Source organism: Phyllobates terribilis, unplaced genomic scaffold (genome assembly GCF_046119375.1).
Source record: "Phyllobates terribilis strain yellow unplaced genomic scaffold, ASM4611937v1 Scaffold_84__1_contigs__length_6523798, whole genome shotgun sequence".
In the NCBI taxonomy this organism is placed as follows: domain Eukaryota; kingdom Metazoa; phylum Chordata; class Amphibia; order Anura; family Dendrobatidae; genus Phyllobates; species Phyllobates terribilis.
This window is the reverse complement of record NW_027362844.1, coordinates 1,189,302-1,204,135: the sequence shown is the minus strand read 5'-3', so window position 1 is coordinate 1,204,135 and position 14,834 is coordinate 1,189,302. Positions and strand designations below refer to the sequence as shown.

The following is a 14,834-nucleotide window of genomic DNA, read 5'->3' as shown; positions in this document are numbered from 1 at the left end:
CCTGCTGTTCCCACCCGCCTCAACACCGTTGGAAGGGAGGAGAACCAATTAAGGCGGGGGGTGGGGTGGAACGAGCAGCTGTCTACCCTTAGCAGGAGGGCTCCTGATTACATACCTCTCCTGCTGCTGCTGCTGCTGGCTGTCCAGCAGCAGACTGAAGGTGGCTGCTGCTGTGCACAGGTATATAAAGGCTCAGAGCCTATTATGACACGCGCAGCCAGCGTTCCATTGCCACATTCCATCTACTGCAGGCAGGATACCTGGCTGGCTGAATGTCGCTGAGAAGCTCACAGAGACCGCCATAAGCAACAGTTTAACAGAATGCCACAGACTAATCAACCAAACTTTTTGGGTTGGGTTCTCTTTTATAGTCTGCAGGCATTAAATGAAAGAAGTCAGTGTTCCAGCAGAAGGAGACAACGTTTCAGAAAAGGCATTGTAGCAAACCAAAAAAGAAATTTTAAGCGCAGCAGAGTAACCAGCGCACATACCTGTTAGCTCAGGTGAGTTTAAAAGGCTGCTGTTGATAACAAGGGCATTTGCTAAATAGATGGTGTGTGTGCAACAATATACTGAAAGGTCAATTATATTGTGCAGCTTATCTCACCACCTGTAGTTATTTAGGTGAAAGCTCCAAAATGCTTGCCTAATATGTCTGTTTATCCAAAAGGAAGTAAAAAGGGAGAGCTAGAAAGATAGCATTGCATCACATTACATGGCAATGCAATGCACAGTTGCTGAAGTTGAACCAAAATGAGCTTGTAATCTGGCTTCTGCAACTTTGAACATGAAAAATCCAATGAGGAGAAGAAAAGCAAAGCCAAAGAGTCCATCCCAAAATCCGACAAACAAGCAAAATGAACAAAAAACATTGAATTCAATTCTTTCTGATTTTAGAAACTGCATTAAAGAAGGGGTGCACCGGTCCTGGAGATACTGCAATACCAGGTCAATGCGTGGAGTGGACAGAGCAAGCTCTTTTTCCATCTCCCTGTTCTAAAAATCCATTTAATATATGGTCCCCAGATAGGGGACGTATCAGATATTAAACTGATAAGAACAGATACTACACTTGATCTTAGCCAAAAGGCCGAGAAGCGATAACCAGAATTGGTTTCAAACTACGGAGCCACCCAAGGATCCTGAAAAGTCCATTTGTGGAGATGAGCTCCTGGACTCCCGTTAAGAAGACATGTTGTCAACCTCTAGATCCCTTACATGCCTGCACTTTTCGGCTTGCTGCTGCTGCAATCCACGCGTTTTAGATCTGCATAACTCCACCTCTTTAAACACAGCACCTTCACCCCCTGCTGTTCCCACCCGCCTCAACACCGTTGGAAGGGAGGAGAACCAATTAAGGCGGGGGGTGGGGTGGAACGAGCAGCTGTCTACCCTTAGCAGGAGGGCTCCTGATTACATACCTCTCCTGCTGCTGCTGCTGCTGCTGGCTGTCCAGCAGCAGACTGAAGGTGGCTGCTGCTGTGCACAGGTATATAAAGGCTCAGAGCCTATTATGACACGCGCAGCCAGCGTTCCATTGCCACATTCCATCTACTGCAGGCAGGATACCTGGCTGGCTGAATGTCGCTGAGAAGCTCACAGAGACCGCCATAAGCAACAGTTTAACAGAATGCCACAGACTAATCAACCAAACTTTTTGGGTTGGGTTCTCTTTTATAGTCTGCAGGCATTAAATGAAAGAAGTCAGTGTTCCAGCAGAAGGAGACAACGTTTCAGAAAAGGCATTGTAGCAAACCAAAAAAGAAATTTTAAGCGCAGCAGAGTAACCAGTGCACATACCTGTTAGCTCAGGTGAGTTTAAAAGGCTGCTGTTGATAACAAGGGCATTTGCTAAATAGATGGTGTGTGTGCAACAATATACTGAAAGGTCAATTATATTGTGCAGCTTATCTCACCACCTGTAGTTATTTAGGTGAAAGCTCCAAAATGCTTGCCTAATATGTCTGTTTATCCAAAAGGAAGTAAAAAGGGAGAGCTAGAAAGATAGCATTGCATCACATTACATGGCAATGCAATGCACAGTTGCTGAAGTTGAACCAAAATGAGCTTGTAATCTGGCTTCTGCAACTTTGAACATGAAAAATCCAATGAGGAGAAGAAAAGCAAAGCCAAAGAGTCCATCCCAAAATCCGACAAACAAGCAAAATGAACAAAAAACATTGAATTCAATTCTTTCTGATTTTAGAAACTGCATTAAAGAAGGGGTGCACCGGTCCTGGAGATACTGCAATACCAGGTCAATGCGTGGAGTGGACAGAGCAAGCTCTTTTTCCATCTCCCTGTTCTAAAAATCCATTTAATATATGGTCCCCAGATAGGGGACGTATCAGATATTAAACTGATAAGAACAGATACTACACTTGATCTTAGCCAAAAGGCCGAGAAGCGATAACCAGAATTGGTTTCAAACTACGGAGCCACCCAAGGATCCTGAAAAGTCCATTTGTGGAGATGAGCTCCTGGACTCCCGTTAAGAAGACATGTTGTCAACCTCTAGATCCCTTACATGCCTGCACTTTTCGGCTTGCTGCTGCTGCAATCCACGCGTTTTAGATCTGCATAACTCCACCTCTTTAAACACAGCACCTTCACCCCCTGCTGTTCCCACCCGCCTCAACACCGTTGGAAGGGAGGAGAACCAATTAAGGCGGGGGGTGGGGTGGAACGAGCAGCTGTCTACCCTTAGCAGGAGGGCTCCTGATTACATACCTCTCCTGCTGCTGCTGCTGCTGCTGGCTGTCCAGCAGCAGACTGAAGGTGGCTGCTGCTGTGCACAGGTATATAAAGGCTCAGAGCCTATTATGACACGCGCAGCCAGCGTTCCATTGCCACATTCCATCTACTGCAGGCAGGATACCTGGCTGGCTGAATGTCGCTGAGAAGCTCACAGAGACCGCCATAAGCAACAGTTTAACAGAATGCCACAGACTAATCAACCAAACTTTTTGGGTTGGGTTCTCTTTTATAGTCTGCAGGCATTAAATGAAAGAAGTCAGTGTTCCAGCAGAAGGAGACAACGTTTCAGAAAAGGCATTGTAGCAAACCAAAAAAGAAATTTTAAGCGCAGCAGAGTAACCAGTGCACATACCTGTTAGCTCAGGTGAGTTTAAAAGGCTGCTGTTGATAACAAGGGCATTTGCTAAATAGATGGTGTGTGTGCAACAATATACTGAAAGGTCAATTATATTGTGCAGCTTATCTCACCACCTGTAGTTATTTAGGTGAAAGCTCCAAAATGCTTGCCTAATATGTCTGTTTATCCAAAAGGAAGTAAAAAGGGAGAGCTAGAAAGATAGCATTGCATCACATTACATGGCAATGCAATGCACAGTTGCTGAAGTTGAACCAAAATGAGCTTGTAATCTGGCTTCTGCAACTTTGAACATGAAAAATCCAATGAGGAGAAGAAAAGCAAAGCCAAAGAGTCCATCCCAAAATCCGACAAACAAGCAAAATGAACAAAAAACATTGAATTCAATTCTTTCTGATTTTAGAAACTGCATTAAAGAAGGGGTGCACCGGTCCTGGAGATACTGCAATACCAGGTCAATGCGTGGAGTGGACAGAGCAAGCTCTTTTTCCATCTCCCTGTTCTAAAAATCCATTTAATATATGGTCCCCAGATAGGGGACGTATCAGATATGAAACTGATAAGAACAGATTTTTTGATTGAAGCTGCATCCAAGGCACTGAAAAATGTGACCGAAGTCACACCAAAACAGCGCACGAGGCGAGGATTCATGTGGACCCTTCCCGGAGGAGAGGGTCCCCAATAAACCATCCCCATCCCTCCGAGCCAGAAGGCCACAGCGAGGGTCAGGGATCTCCGATGCTCTCCCTAGCCGAAGCCGGAGAAGAGCCGTTTTCGTGCTCCCAGCTTCCATCTAGGCTGCCACCCTAGTGGAGCTGGAGCCTGTGTTGGTTTCTCAGCCCAAAGCTGACCGGACCTCCGACCGGGTTTATAAAAATTCCCCTTCCTAGCCCGGAGGCCAGGAATAGGGGGGGTTGCTCAGAAAGTATGATTGGCAAAGGTGCGGCGTGCTACGAAGCCAAGTCTTTCTGGGGTTCCCAGTCCCAGTAAGCTTGGACTCCCACCAGGGCGCCTACTCTTGGGGCACATTGCTCCAAAGCCCTCACACTTACCCAGCCTAGTGACTTCGATCCTGGAGGGCCATGTTTTCCATCAGATAACTCTATGAGCCACCTGGCGTACTAACAAGTGCACCAAACCAGTGTGTAATATGCATCAATTTACTAGGGCAGCCCAAGGACAAAACTGCCTTTTCAAAAGATACTACACTTGATCTTAGCCAAAAGGCCGAGAAGCGATAACCAGAATTGGTTTCAAACTACGGAGCCACCCAAGGATCCTGAAAAGTCCATTTGTGGAGATGAGCTCCTGGACTCCCGTTAAGAAGACATGTTGTCAACCTCTAGATCCCTTACATGCCTGCACTTTTCGGCTTGCTGCTGCTGCAATCCACTCGTTTTAGATCTGCATAACTCCACCTCTTTAAACACAGCACCTTCACCCCCTGCTGTTCCCACCCGCCTCAACACCGTTGGAAGGGAGGAGAACCAATTAAGGCGGGGGGTGGGGTGGAACGAGCAGCTGTCTACCCTTAGCAGGAGGGCTCCTGATTACATACCTCTCCTGCTGCTGCTGCTGCTGGCTGTCCAGCAGCAGACTGAAGGTGGCTGCTGCTGTGCACAGGTATATAAAGGCTCAGAGCCTATTATGACACGCGCAGCCAGCGTTCCATTGCCACATTCCATCTACTGCAGGCAGGATACCTGGCTGGCTGAATGTCGCTGAGAAGCTCACAGAGACCGCCATAAGCAACAGTTTAACAGAATGCCACAGACTAATCAACCAAACTTTTTGGGTTGGGTTCTCTTTTATAGTCTGCAGGCATTAAATGAAAGAAGTCAGTGTTCCAGCAGAAGGAGACAACGTTTCAGAAAAGGCATTGTAGCAAACCAAAAAAGAAATTTTAAGCGCAGCAGAGTAACCAGCGCACATACCTGTTAGCTCAGGTGAGTTTAAAAGGCTGCTGTTGATAACAAGGGCATTTGCTAAATAGATGGTGTGTGTGCAACAATATACTGAAAGGTCAATTATATTGTGCAGCTTATCTCACCACCTGTAGTTATTTAGGTGAAAGCTCCAAAATGCTTGCCTAATATGTCTGTTTATCCAAAAGGAAGTAAAAAGGGAGAGCTAGAAAGATAGCATTGCATCACATTACATGGCAATGCAATGCACAGTTGCTGAAGTTGAACCAAAATGAGCTTGTAATCTGGCTTCTGCAACTTTGAACATGAAAAATCCAATGAGGAGAAGAAAAGCAAAGCCAAAGAGTCCATCCCAAAATCCGACAAACAAGCAAAATGAACAAAAAACATTGAATTCAATTCTTTCTGATTTTAGAAACTGCATTAAAGAAGGGGTGCACCGGTCCTGGAGATACTGCAATACCAGGTCAATGCGTGGAGTGGACAGAGCAAGCTCTTTTTCCATCTCCCTGTTCTAAAAATCCATTTAATATATGGTCCCCAGATAGGGGACGTATCAGATATTAAACTGATAAGAACAGATACTACACTTGATCTTAGCCAAAAGGCCGAGAAGCGATAACCAGAATTGGTTTCAAACTACGGAGCCACCCAAGGATCCTGAAAAGTCCATTTGTGGAGATGAGCTCCTGGACTCCCGTTAAGAAGACATGTTGTCAACCACTAGATCCCTTACATGCCTGCACTTTTCGGCTTGCTGCTGCTGCAATCCACGCGTTTTAGATCTGCATAACTCCACCTCTTTAAACACAGCACCTTCACCCCCTGCTGTTCCCACCCGCCTCAACACCGTTGGAAGGGAGGAGAACCAATTAAGGCGGGGGGTGGGGTGGAACGAGCAGCTGTCTACCCTTAGCAGGAGGGCTCCTGATTACATACCTCTCCTGCTGCTGCTGCTGCTGGCTGTCCAGCAGCAGACTGAAGGTGGCTGCTGCTGTGCACAGGTATATAAAGGCTCAGAGCCTATTATGACACGCGCAGCCAGCGTTCCATTGCCACATTCCATCTACTGCAGGCAGGATACCTGGCTGGCTGAATGTCGCTGAGAAGCTCACAGAGACCGCCATAAGCAACAGTTTAACAGAATGCCACAGACTAATCAACCAAACTTTTTGGGTTGGGTTCTCTTTTATAGTCTGCAGGCATTAAATGAAAGAAGTCAGTGTTCCAGCAGAAGGAGACAACGTTTCAGAAAAGGCATTGTAGCAAACCAAAAAAGAAATTTTAAGCGCAGCAGAGTAACCAGCGCACATACCTGTTAGCTCAGGTGAGTTTAAAAGGCTGCTGTTGATAACAAGGGCATTTGCTAAATAGATGGTGTGTGTGCAACAATATACTGAAAGGTCAATTATATTGTGCAGCTTATCTCACCACCTGTAGTTATTTAGGTGAAAGCTCCAAAATGCTTGCCTAATATGTCTGTTTATCCAAAAGGAAGTAAAAAGGGAGAGCTGGAAAGATAGCATTGCATCACATTACATGGCAATGCAATGCACAGTTGCTGAAGTTGAACCAAAATGAGCTTGTAATCTGGCTTCTGCAACTTTGAACATGAAAAATCCAATGAGGAGAAGAAAAGCAAAGCCAAAGAGTCCATCCCAAAATCCGACAAACAAGCAAAATGAACAAAAAACATTGAATTCAATTCTTTCTGATTTTAGAAACTGCATTAAAGAAGGGGTGCACCGGTCCTGGAGATACTGCAATACCAGGTCAATGCGTGGAGTGGACAGAGCAAGCTCTTTTTCCATCTCCCTGTTCTAAAAATCCATTTAATATATGGTCCCCAGATAGGGGACGTATCAGATATTAAACTGATAAGAACAGATACTACACTTGATCTTAGCCAAAAGGCCGAGAAGCGATAACCAGAATTGGTTTCAAACTACGGAGCCACCCAAGGATCCTGAAAAGTCCATTTGTGGAGATGAGCTCCTGGACTCCCGTTAAGAAGACATGTTGTCAACCTCTAGATCCCTTACATGCCTACACTTTTCGGCTTGCTGCTGCTGCAATCCACGCGTTTTAGATCTGCATAACTCCACCTCTTTAAACACAGCACCTTCACCCCCTGCTGTTCCCACCCGCCTCAACACCGTTGGAAGGGAGGAGAACCAATTAAGGCGGGGGGTGGGGTGGAACGAGCAGCTGTCTACCCTTAGCAGGTGGGCTCCTGATTACATACCTCTCCTGCTGCTGCTGCTGCTGGCTGTCCAGCAGCAGACTGAAGGTGGCTGCTGCTGTGCACAGGTATATAAAGGCTCAGAGCCTATTATGACACGCGCAGCCAGCGTTCCATTGCCACATTCCATCTACTGCAGGCAGGATACCTGGCTGGCTGAATGTCGCTGAGAAGCTCACAGAGACCGCCATAAGCAACAGTTTAACAGAATGCCACAGACTAATCAACCAAACTTTTTGGGTTGGGTTCTCTTTTATAGTCTGCAGGCATTAAATGAAAGAAGTCAGTGTTCCAGCAGAAGGAGACAACGTTTCAGAAAAGGCATTGTAGCAAACCAAAAAAGAAATTTTAAGCGCAGCAGAGTAACCAGCGCACATACCTGTTAGCTCAGGTGAGTTTAAAAGGCTGCTGTTGATAACAAGGGCATTTGCTAAATAGATGGTGTGTGTGCAACAATATACTGAAAGGTCAATTATATTGTGCAGCTTATCTCACCACCTGTAGTTATTTAGGTGAAATCTCCAAAATGCTTGCCTAATATGTCTGTTTATCCAAAAGGAAGTAAAAAGGGAGAGCTAGAAAGATAGCATTGCATCACATTACATGGCAATGCAATGCACAGTTGCTGAAGTTGAACCAAAATGAGCTTGTAATCTGGCTTCTGCAACTTTGAACATGAAAAATCCAATGAGGAGAAGAAAAGCAAAGCCAAAGAGTCCATCCCAAAATCCGACAAACAAGCAAAATGAACAAAAAACATTGAATTCAATTCTTTCTGATTTTAGAAACTGCATTAAAGAAGGGGTGCACCGGTCCTGGAGATACTGCAATACCAGGTCAATGCGTGGAGTGGACAGAGCAAGCTCTTTTTCCATCTCCCTGTTCTAAAAATCCATTTAATATATGGTCCCCAGATAGGGGACGTATCAGATATTAAACTGATAAGAACAGATACTACACTTGATCTTAGCCAAAAGGCCGAGAAGCGATAACCAGAATTGGTTTCAAACTACGGAGCCACCCAAGGATCCTGAAAAGTACATTTGTGGAGATGAGCTCCTGGACTCCCGTTAAGAAGACATGTTGTCAACCTCTAGATCCCTTACATGCCTGCACTTTTCGGCTTGCTGCTGCTGCAATCCACGCGTTTTAGTTCTGCATAACTCCACCTCTTTAAACACAGCACCTTCACCCCCTGCTGTTCCCACCCGCCTCAACACCGTTGGAAGGGAGGAGAACCAATTAAGGCGGGGGGTGGGGTGGAACGAGCAGCTGTCTACCCTTAGCAGGAGGGCTCCTGATTACATACCTCTCCTGCTGCTGCTGCTGCTGGCTGTCCAGCAGCAGACTGAAGGTGGCTGCTGCTGTGCACAGGTATATAAAGGCTCAGAGCCTATTATGACACGCGCAGCCAGCGTTCCATTGCCACATTCCATCTACTGCAGGCAGGATACCTGGCTGGCTGAATGTCGCTGAGAAGCTCACAGAGACCGCCATAAGCAACAGTTTAACAGAATGCCACAGACTAATCAACCAAACTTTTTGGGTTGGGTTCTCTTTTATAGTCTGCAGGCATTAAATGAAAGAAGTCAGTGTTCCAGCAGAAGGAGACAACGTTTCAGAAAAGGCATTGTAGCAAACCAAAAAAGAAATTTTAAGCGCAGCAGAGTAACCAGCGCACATACCTGTTAGCTCAGGTGAGTTTAAAAGGCTGCTGTTGATAACAAGGGCATTTGCTAAATAGATGGTGTGTGTGCAACAATATACTGAAAGGTCAATTATATTGTGCAGCTTATCTCACCACCTGTAGTTATTTAGGTGAAATCTCCAAAATGCTTGCCTAATATGTCTGTTTATCCAAAAGGAAGTAAAAAGGGAGAGCTAGAAAGATAGCATTGCATCACATTACATGGCAATGCAATGCACAGTTGCTGAAGTTGAACCAAAATGAGCTTGTAATCTGGCTTCTGCAACTTTGAACATGAAAAATCCAATGAGGAGAAGAAAAGCAAAGCCAAAGAGTCCATCCCAAAATCCGACAAACAAGCAAAATGAACAAAAAACATTGAATTCAATTCTTTCTGATTTTAGAAACTGCATTAAAGAAGGGGTGCACCGGTCCTGGAGATACTGCAATACCAGGTCAATGCGTGGAGTGGACAGAGCAAGCTCTTTTTCCATCTCCCTGTTCTAAAAATCCATTTAATATATGGTCCCCAGATAGGGGACGTATCAGATATTAAACTGATAAGAACAGATACTACACTTGATCTTAGCCAAAAGGCCGAGAAGCGATAACCAGAATTGGTTTCAAACTACGGAGCCACCCAAGGATCCTGAAAAGTACATTTGTGGAGATGAGCTCCTGGACTCCCGTTAAGAAGACATGTTGTCAACCTCTAGATCCCTTACATGCCTGCACTTTTCGGCTTGCTGCTGCTGCAATCGACGCATTTTAGTTCTGCATAACTCCACCTCTTTAAACACAGCACCTTCACCCCCTGCTGTTCCCACCCGCCTCAACACCGTTGGAAGGGAGGAGAACCAATTAAGGCGGGGGGTGGGGTGGAACGAGCTGCTGTCTACCCTTAGCAGGAGGGCTCCTGATTACATACCTCTCCTGCTGCTGCTGCTGCTGGCTGTCCAGCAGCAGACTGAAGGTGGCTGCTGCTGTGCACAGGTATATAAAGGCTCAGAGCCTATTATGACACGCGCAGCCAGCGTTCCATTGCCACATTCCATCTACTGCAGGCAGGATACCTGGCTGGCTGAATGTCGCTGAGAAGCTCACAGAGACCGCCATAAGCAACAGTTTAACAGAATGCCACAGACTAATCAACCAAACTTTTTTGGTTGGGTACTCTTTTATAGTCTGCAGGCATTAAATGAAAGAAGTCAGTGTTCCAGCAGAAGGAGACAACGTTTCAGAAAAGGCATTGTAGCAAACCAAAAAAGAAATTTTAAGCGCAGCAGAGTAACCAGCGCACATACCTGTTAGCTCAGGTGAGTTTAAAAGGCTGCTGTTGATAACAAGGGCATTTGCTAAATAGATGGTGTGTGTGCAACAATATACTGAAAGGTCAATTATATTGTGCAGCTTATCTCACCACCTGTAGTTATTTAGGTGAAAGCTCCAAAATGCTTGCCTAATATGTCTGTTTATCCAAAAGGAAGTAAAAAGGGAGAGCTAGAAAGATAGCATTGCATCACATTACATGGCAATGCAATGCACAGTTGCTGAAGTTGAACCAAAATGAGCTTGTAATCTGGCTTCTGCAACTTTGAACATGAAAAATCCAATGAGGAGAAGAAAAGCAAAGCCAAAGAGTCCATCCCAAAATCCGACAAACAAGCAAAATGAACAAAAAACATTGAATTCAATTCTTTCTGATTTTAGAAACTGCATTAAAGAAGGGGTGCACCGGTCCTGGAGATACTGCAATACCAGGTCAATGCGTGGAGTGGACAGAGCAAGCTCTTTTTCCATCTCCCTGTTCTAAAAATCCATTTAATATATGGTCCCCAGATAGGGGACGTATCAGATATTAAACTGATAAGAACAGATACTACACTTGATCTTAGCCAAAAGGCCGAGAAGCGATAACCAGAATTGGTTTCAAACTACGGAGCCACCCAAGGATCCTGAAAAGTCCATTTGTGGAGATGAGCTCCTGGACTCCCGTTAAGAAGACATGTTGTCAACCTCTAGATCCCTTACATGCCTGCACTTTTCGGCTTGCTGCTGCTGCAATCCACGCGTTTTAGATCTGCATAACTCCACCTCTTTAAACACAGCACCTTCACCCCCTGCTGTTCCCACCCGCCTCAACACCGTTGGAAGGGAGGAGAACCAATTAAGGCGGGGGGTGGGGTGGAACGAGCAGCTGTCTACCCTTAGCAGGAGGGCTCCTGATTACATACCTCTCCTGCTGCTGCTGCTGCTGGCTGTCCAGCAGCAGACTGAAGGTGGCTGCTGCTGTGCACAGGTATATAAAGGCTCAGAGCCTATTATGACACGCGCAGCCAGCGTTCCATTGCCACATTCCATCTACTGCAGGCAGGATACCTGGCTGGCTGAATGTCGCTGAGAAGCTCACAGAGACCGCCATAAGCAACAGTTTAACAGAATGCCACAGACTAATCAACCAAACTTTTTGGGTTGGGTTCTCTTTTATAGTCTGCAGGCATTAAATGAAAGAAGTCAGTGTTCCAGCAGAAGGAGACAACGTTTCAGAAAAGGCATTGTAGCAAACCAAAAAAGAAATTTTAAGCGCAGCAGAGTAACCAGCGCACATACCTGTTAGCTCAGGTGAGTTTAAAAGGCTGCTGTTGATAACAAGGGCATTTGCTAAATAGATGGTGTGTGTGCAACAATATACTGAAAGGTCAATTATATTGTGCAGCTTATCTCACCACCTGTAGTTATTTAGGTGAAAGCTCCAAAATGCTTGCCTAATATGTCTGTTTATCCAAAAGGAAGTAAAAAGGGAGAGCTAGAAAGATAGCATTGCATCACATTACATGGCAATGCAATGCACAGTTGCTGAAGTTGAACCAAAATGAGCTTGTAATCTGGCTTCTGCAACTTTGAACATGAAAAATCCAATGAGGAGAAGAAAAGCAAAGCCAAAGAGTCCATCCCAAAATCCGACAAACAAGCAAAATGAACAAAAAACATTGAATTCAATTCTTTCTGATTTTAGAAACTGCATTAAAGAAGGGGTGCACCGGTCCTGGAGATACTGCAATACCAGGTCAATGCGTGGAGTGGACAGAGCAAGCTCTTTTTCCATCTCCCTGTTCTAAAAATCCATTTAATATATGGTCCCCAGATAGGGGACGTATCAGATATTAAACTGATAAGAACAGATACTACACTTGATCTTAGCCAAAAGGCCGAGAAGCGATAACCAGAATTGGTTTCAAACTACGGAGCCACCCAAGGATCCTGAAAAGTCCATTTGTGGAGATGAGCTCCTGGACTCCCGTTAAGAAGACATGTTGTCAACCTCTAGATCCCTTACATGCCTGCACTTTTCGGCTTGCTGCTGCTGCAATCCACGCGTTTTAGATCTGCATAACTCCACCTCTTTAAACACAGCACCTTCACCCCCTGCTGTTCCCACCCGCCTCAACACCGTTGGAAGGGAGGAGAACCAATTAAGGCGGGGGGTGGGGTGGAACGAGCAGCTGTCTACCCTTAGCAGGAGGGCTCCTGATTACATACCTCTCCTGCTGCTGCTGCTGCTGGCTGTCCAGCAGCAGACTGAAGGTGGCTGCTGCTGTGCACAGGTATATAAAGGCTCAGAGCCTATTATGACACGCGCAGCCAGCGTTCCATTGCCACATTCCATCTACTGCAGGCAGGATACCTGGCTGGCTGAATGTCGCTGAGAAGCTCACAGAGACCGCCATAAGCAACAGTTTAACAGAATGCCACAGACTAATCAACCAAACTTTTTGGGTTGGGTTCTCTTTTATAGTCTGCAGGCATTAAATGAAAGAAGTCAGTGTTCCAGCAGAAGGAGACAACGTTTCAGAAAAGGCATTGTAGCAAACCAAAAAAGAAATTTTAAGCGCAGCAGAGTAACCAGCGCACATACCTGTTAGCTCAGGTGAGTTTAAAAGGCTGCTGTTGATAACAAGGGCATTTGCTAAATAGATGGTGTGTGTGCAACAATATACTGAAAGGTCAATTATATTGTGCAGCTTATCTCACCACCTGTAGTTATTTAGGTGAAAGCTCCAAAATGCTTGCCTAATATGTCTGTTTATCCAAAAGGAAGTAAAAAGGGAGAGCTAGAAAGATAGCATTGCATCACATTACATGGCAATGCAATGCACAGTTGCTGAAGTTGAACCAAAATGAGCTTGTAATCTGGCTTCTGCAACTTTGAACATGAAAAATCCAATGAGGAGAAGAAAAGCAAAGCCAAAGAGTCCATCCCAAAATCCGACAAACAAGCAAAATGAACAAAAAACATTGAATTCAATTCTTTCTGATTTTAGAAACTGCATTAAAGAAGGGGTGCACCGGTCCTGGAGATACTGCAATACCAGGTCAATGCGTGGAGTGGACAGAGCAAGCTCTTTTTCCATCTCCCTGTTCTAAAAATCCATTTAATATATGGTCCCCAGATAGGGGACGTATCTGATATTAAACTGATAAGAACAGATACTACACTTGATCTTAGCCAAAAGGCCGAGAAGCGATAACCAGAATTGGTTTCAAACTACGGAGCCACCCAAGGATCCTGAAAAGTCCATTTGTGGAGATGAGCTCCTGGACTCCCGTTAAGAAGACATGTTGTCAACCTCTAGATCCCTTACATGCCTGCACTTTTCGGCTTGCTGCTGCTGCAATCCACGCGTTTTAGATCTGCATAACTCCACCTCTTTAAACACAGCACCTTCACCCCCTGCTGTTCCCACCCGCCTCAACACCGTTGGAAGGGAGGAGAACCAATTAAGGCGGGGGGTGGGGTGGAACGAGCAGCTGTCTACCCTTAGCAGGAGGGCTCCTGATTACATACCTCTCCTGCTGCTGCTGCTGCTGGCTGTCCAGCAGCAGACTGAAGGTGGCTGCTGCTGTGCACAGGTATATAAAGGCTCAGAGCCTATTATGACACGCGCAGCCAGCGTTCCATTGCCACATTCCATCTACTGCAGGCAGGATACCTGGCTGGCTGAATGTCGCTGAGAAGCTCACAGAGACCGCCATAAGCAACAGTTTAACAGAATGCCACAGACTAATCAACCAAACTTTTTGGGTTGGGTTCTCTTTTATAGTCTGCAGGCATTAAATGAAAGAAGTCAGTGTTCCAGCAGAAGGAGACAACGTTTCAGAAAAGGCATTGTAGCAAACCAAAAAAGAAATTTTAAGCGCAGCAGAGTAACCAGCGCACATACCTGTTAGCTCAGGTGAGTTTAAAAGGCTGCTGTTGATAACAAGGGCATTTGCTAAATAGATGGTGTGTGTGCAACAATATACTGAAAGGTCAATTATATTGTGCAGCTTATCTCACCACCTGTAGTTATTTAGGTGAAAGCTCCAAAATGCTTGCCTAATATGTCTGTTTATCCAAAAGGAAGTAAAAAGGGAGAGCTAGAAAGATAGCATTGCATCACATTACATGGCAATGCAATGCACAGTTGCTGAAGTTGAACCAAAATGAGCTTGTAATCTGGCTTCTGCAACTTTGAACATGAAAAATCCAATGAGGAGAAGAAAAGCAAAGCCAAAGAGTCCATCCCAAAATCCGACAAACAAGCAAAATGAACAAAAAACATTGAATTCAATTCTTTCTGATTTTAGAAACTGCATTAAAGAAGGGGTGCACCGGTCCTGGAGATACTGCAATACCAGGTCAATGCGTGGAGTGGACAGAGCAAGCTCTTTTTCCATCTCCCTGTTCTAAAAATCCATTTAATATATGGTCCCCAGATAGGGGACGTATCAGATATTAAACTGATAAGAACAGATACTACACTTGATCTTAGCCAAAAGGCCGAGAAGCGATAACCAGAATTGGTTTCAAACTACGGAGCCACCCAA

General features: G+C 45.3%; 11 non-coding genes and 1 pseudogene across 11 annotated transcripts; all 12 read right to left on the bottom strand.

Moving 5' to 3' along the window:
• Positions 1-911: 911 nt before the first annotated feature.
• Positions 912-1,102, bottom strand: LOC141197395 (U2 spliceosomal RNA). Its single transcript, XR_012269652.1, has one exon. It is a non-coding gene; the product is annotated as a U2 spliceosomal RNA (small nuclear RNA).
• Positions 1,103-2,220: 1,118 nt separating this feature from the next.
• LOC141197394 (U2 spliceosomal RNA) lies at positions 2,221-2,411 on the bottom strand. The gene has a single exon (XR_012269651.1). It is a non-coding gene; the product is annotated as a U2 spliceosomal RNA (small nuclear RNA).
• Positions 2,412-3,529: 1,118 nt separating this feature from the next.
• LOC141197544 (U2 spliceosomal RNA) lies at positions 3,530-3,711 on the bottom strand. Its single transcript, XR_012269794.1, has one exon. It is a non-coding gene; the product is annotated as a U2 spliceosomal RNA (small nuclear RNA).
• Positions 3,712-4,235: 524 nt separating this feature from the next.
• LOC141197589 (U2 spliceosomal RNA) lies at positions 4,236-4,351 on the bottom strand (annotated as a pseudogene).
• A 1,115-nt stretch (positions 4,352-5,466) lies between these two features.
• Positions 5,467-5,657, bottom strand: LOC141197392 (U2 spliceosomal RNA). Its single transcript, XR_012269650.1, has one exon. It is a non-coding gene; the product is annotated as a U2 spliceosomal RNA (small nuclear RNA).
• A 1,115-nt stretch (positions 5,658-6,772) lies between these two features.
• Positions 6,773-6,963, bottom strand: LOC141197391 (U2 spliceosomal RNA). Its single transcript, XR_012269649.1, has one exon. It is a non-coding gene; the product is annotated as a U2 spliceosomal RNA (small nuclear RNA).
• A 1,115-nt stretch (positions 6,964-8,078) lies between these two features.
• Positions 8,079-8,269, bottom strand: LOC141197390 (U2 spliceosomal RNA). The gene has a single exon (XR_012269648.1). It is a non-coding gene; the product is annotated as a U2 spliceosomal RNA (small nuclear RNA).
• A 1,115-nt stretch (positions 8,270-9,384) lies between these two features.
• On the bottom strand, positions 9,385-9,575 carry LOC141197389 (U2 spliceosomal RNA). The gene has a single exon (XR_012269647.1). It is a non-coding gene; the product is annotated as a U2 spliceosomal RNA (small nuclear RNA).
• Positions 9,576-10,690: 1,115 nt separating this feature from the next.
• On the bottom strand, positions 10,691-10,881 carry LOC141197388 (U2 spliceosomal RNA). Its single transcript, XR_012269646.1, has one exon. It is a non-coding gene; the product is annotated as a U2 spliceosomal RNA (small nuclear RNA).
• Positions 10,882-11,996: 1,115 nt separating this feature from the next.
• On the bottom strand, positions 11,997-12,187 carry LOC141197386 (U2 spliceosomal RNA). The gene has a single exon (XR_012269643.1). It is a non-coding gene; the product is annotated as a U2 spliceosomal RNA (small nuclear RNA).
• Positions 12,188-13,302: 1,115 nt separating this feature from the next.
• On the bottom strand, positions 13,303-13,493 carry LOC141197533 (U2 spliceosomal RNA). Its single transcript, XR_012269783.1, has one exon. It is a non-coding gene; the product is annotated as a U2 spliceosomal RNA (small nuclear RNA).
• A 1,115-nt stretch (positions 13,494-14,608) lies between these two features.
• On the bottom strand, positions 14,609-14,799 carry LOC141197385 (U2 spliceosomal RNA). The gene has a single exon (XR_012269642.1). It is a non-coding gene; the product is annotated as a U2 spliceosomal RNA (small nuclear RNA).
• Positions 14,800-14,834: the final 35 nt, after the last annotated feature.